This window comes from Marmota marmota, unplaced genomic scaffold, assembly GCF_001458135.2.
Source record: "Marmota marmota marmota unplaced genomic scaffold, marMar, whole genome shotgun sequence".
NCBI classification, from domain to species: domain Eukaryota; kingdom Metazoa; phylum Chordata; class Mammalia; order Rodentia; family Sciuridae; genus Marmota; species Marmota marmota.
Window position 1 is genome coordinate 14146454 of NW_026000016.1, and position 4431 is coordinate 14150884.

Sequence of the window (4431 nt, forward strand, 5' to 3'; positions counted from 1 at the left end):
AAAAAAAAAAAAAAAAAAAAAAAACAATTTACTTGATGTAAATATTTTTACTTGCATGGGCAGGGGAAACCTCACAAAAAAAGGAGAACCCAAGACAGTGGTCAGTTTCAGGGGCTTATATACCATTCTTACAAAAGGCCATAAATTTTGAAGTGACTAAACAAAAGAAAGGGGATGGTTTGGTCTTGTGGGGATAGTAAACTGTGGAAGGTTAAATGCATGGTGATTGTGTTTATCACAATATTATCTCAGTGCTATCTCTAGATATGAAAACAGTGATTAAGAGTTACTATTTTCCTGGTGCGTGAGAGAAGAACACCTTGACAAATGTAATATTTTCCATTGTACAAAGGGAAAACTATCCCTGCTTTTATAAGAGGAAGGACAAAAAGATTTTTCTCTCTCTGCTTTTTCCCAGATGGCTTCAGCTCAAAATATTTGTATACCAAAGTGGCATATTTTGGGTGGTATATTCTGGACCCCTTCACTGGAAGTAGGAATATAACCTAAGTGAAGTCAGAATTAGACAGGCAGTCAGTGTAGACAGGTAAATCGAGTCAGGTTGGACCTGGGAGGCCAATTTTGAGTGAGTCTGGGAAGTTGGAGACTGTCCCCTGAGAGAACCTGCCCCTGCTCCAACCTGTGGCCAAGGTAACCTGCCCCAGGAATTTCCCCTCCCTCCAGGGAGCTATAAGGTTGTTAATGTGTCCTGGGCTGCTCCACCTGCCCTTCCCCTTCAGCCCACCTATTTCCCACCTTTTGGCCTCCCACTGAGCATTCCTGGGCCTGGTCACCTCTGCAGGAAGGAGAAAGATAAAGGGGTAAAGGCCGGAGAACAAAGCAAGCCTAGGACATATTAAAAGGGCAGAACACCTTCCCTCTTGGGATACCAGGATACCAGCTATGGCCCCCTTCTCACTCGCGGGAGAAGTCTATGTTACCCCTTTTAAATAAGCCCTGCTTCATATGCTTGCCTCGGCTGCTTCTCTAATGTCCTGTGGGGAAGCAGGACTCATCACCGGTAACCAGCGGTATCATAAAGATGAGGGTGAAGTCTGTAAAGACAGTGGCTATATTTTTTTTCAGTCATCATTGAACCAGGGTCTAAAGGTGCCTTACATATGGTCAGCATTCAGTTGAGTGAGTGAATAAACCAATGGATAAATAGATGGGTGGATGAGTGGATATTGAATAAAATAGGACTGGAACAACTGCAAAGTATAGCTTATTGAATGTTGACTTCCATTAAATACCATCTAAACAACCTGTTGACAAAGCAAAGTTTATGGCGGGAAGAGAGATCATTATCTTGGCAGTCTTGGTCTCTAGAGTAGGGCAGGTAACTTCAAGATATTTATGTATACGAATCTGATTTAATGTGGGACTGATTAAGATTGGGGAAGGGTCATGATGTAATAGTTCAGGATCATGGATAGAGCAAGGTGAGTTAACACTTATTTGCTGCTGCCTATCAAAAAGTTAAACAGTGGGGTGGGGATGTGGCTCAGTGGTGGAGTCTCTCCCCAGCACTTACAAGGCCTTGGTACAATCCCTAGCACAGGGTTGTTGGGGGGTGGGGTTAAACAGTTTTAAGGGGATTGGGGGAAGTTCCTAAAATCATAAAGTTGCTTGCAACCTCTATCTTCCAAGGCAAGCATTTCCAGCTGTGATAAAAGCATGTTGGTAAAGACAGTGGACAGTAAGTAGTTCTATTAGTGAAGATTCCACAGCAATAGTGATATTAGTGCAGGTGTAAGTAAGCTATGTGGGTGATGAAGGTTTCAGTCCTCAAGCTCATCTTAAATAAACCATTCTCTTTCCACAGTGTGACATATACAGATAGGAAAACCATGTTTGTTCACAGGTCTAAGTGGACCCAGGATAGGGGTGGGTGGCTAAATTCTGGTTGAATACGCCTGACACATGTTGAACCATAAAGGGAAGAGGTGATTCAAGTTTGTCTTCAGTATCCTCTGACAAGAGTCCTGACAAGCAAGACCAGGTACAGAACTTGCAGGACTCAGTGAAAAATGAAAATGCGGGGCCTCTTGTTTAAAAACTAAGATTTTCAAACAAATTGGCAGGTCCTCAAAAAATTAGACATAGAACCCATAGGACCCATCAATTCTACTCCTGGGATTATACTCGAAAGTATTGAAAACAGGGACTCAAACGCATACTTGTACATGAATGTTTATAGATGTGCCATTTACAATAACCAAAAGGTGGAAACAAACCCAAGTGTCCATCGACTAATAAATGGATAAACCCAAGAGGTTTGATCATACAATGGAGTATTATTCAACCACAAAAAGCGATGATGTTCTGATACATGCTGAAACATGGATGAACCTTGAAGAAGTTATACTAAAAAAATAAATAAACCTGACTCCAAAGGACAAAGATTGCCTAATTCCACTTATATGGAACATACTAGTTGATGGAGACCCAAAGCATAGTACAGGCCACCAGGGACTGAGGAGAGGGGACATAGGGATTTACTATTGGGAGTGTCAAAAGACCTCTGGAAATAAATTCTAGTAATGGTTGCACAAAATTGTAAATGCAATCTATGTCCCTGAATTGTACACTTAAAGTTGTGAAGTGGCAATTTCCTAGGTATATGTGTGTTCTATTTTTAATGTCACAAAACACTGCTATATAGACTTTATCACAAATAAAAAATAAAAATAAGATGGCAGCAGTGGAGCCTTGACCAAGTACAGGGCCTTCCGAGCATGGGACCCTGTGAGAAGCCAGGCTGGCCAAGAGTACAGAGAGCCTCAAATCCAGGTGACATTTCACATTTGGAGACTAAGAGTGCTAAAGAAACCACTAGTAGTCCAGGCACTGCCTGGGACCCCAGAGCCCACTTGGAACCTAACAAGAATGGAAAGAAAAACTTAAAACCCTCACCTTCCTGATGTTACCTGTTCCCTCTTTAGCCTTCTGTAGACTGGGATTCAAAATCAGAAGACTTCATGAATCAGCCCTAGAGATAACAATGTTGATGGGATCTTTTTCTTCCTGCTTCCTTATTTCAGTTGTTACTTAACACTCTCTTACTGTTTACAAAACAGACATAGTTAGCCCGAGGCACAGAAGGGAACCATAATGTGCACTAAGTCCCTTGGTTGATACTTGAGCAACAACTGCCCTCACACCCTCACCTGGTGACCATTGAGCACACTGCCGTCATATTTCCTGGTTTTCCCTCACTGCAAACTTCATCTCCCTTACTAGTCTGGTCTTCCTTTCACTCCCTAGCAATCATGGCAGCTCAGGTCAACTGGGGTAGAATGGAGTCCCCCAAGAGAGCACTAGAGGTATAAAGATGGGATAGAGGGTATATCAGGTACAATTTTAGAGATCCAACATGGTGGCCAGTAAGGATTTCTGGCTTTATCATCCTATTCACTCAGAATCTGCAAATAATTTATGTTAGGTACCAGTAAGAGGTGGGAATGGAACAAAACGGTGAGCAAGGCATGGCTTTGTCCCAAGAAACTTAATGAAAATCAGATTGCCCACCACCTATGCCACATGCACCTCCTATCATGAGCCCTTGATCTGGGCTTTACCAAGCAGAAATGGTGCCCTTTTGCTCACTGGGGGCCTTCAGTTCATCCACTTCTGGGTGGGCCATTCAGCAGGAGGGTGGGATTCTGCTTGCTGGCAGAGAACAAACTGCAAACAAAACATTTCATATTAACGTTACAAGAAGCAGCCAGGTGTAGGGGTTCACGACTATAATCCCAGCAACTCAGGAGGCTGAGGCAGGAGAATCCCAAGTTTGAAGTCAGCCTCAGCAATTTAGTGAGGCCCTAAGCAACTTAACAAGAACCTGATTCAAAAAATAAATAAATAAATAACAAATTTAAAAAAAAAAGTCATAAGAAGCAGTTCTTGGTCTTGGATCCTGCCCACCACTGCAGAATGCTCTAGCCATTCCCCAAAGCTTCTGTTATTTCTGAGACATCTCATGGGGACATTTCATGGTACCTGTGTCATCTCAAAAACCGTGGGCACACACTACTTCATCCAACTCTAACTCTGCTTCTCTACAAGGAGAGGTACTACCTCAACCTCTGAAGGCTAGAAAACCCCAGGTAGTTGCCTCACCCCAGTCCTTCCTCCTCCCACTATGCCTGGGGTCAAGCAGGATATCAACAGAGCCTAAAGAAGAGAGAAGCCTGAGTGGCCACCACCAGCCCAACTTGGGTCATTTTCTGTAGGTTCTCCAGCAATCCTGTGTTCTGTGTGTGCAGTATGCAGCTTTGCTGTGCTAAAACTTGCCCTTCAGGGTCAATGCCAGGCCTGGGATCTGCCCCCATAGCCTTCTAGGCAAACCCAGGTGAAGCCTGAATCTTGCCCATTTCAGTTTGGTCTGTAGTTCCCAAAATACTGGAAACACAGGGCCCAGGTGTTTTG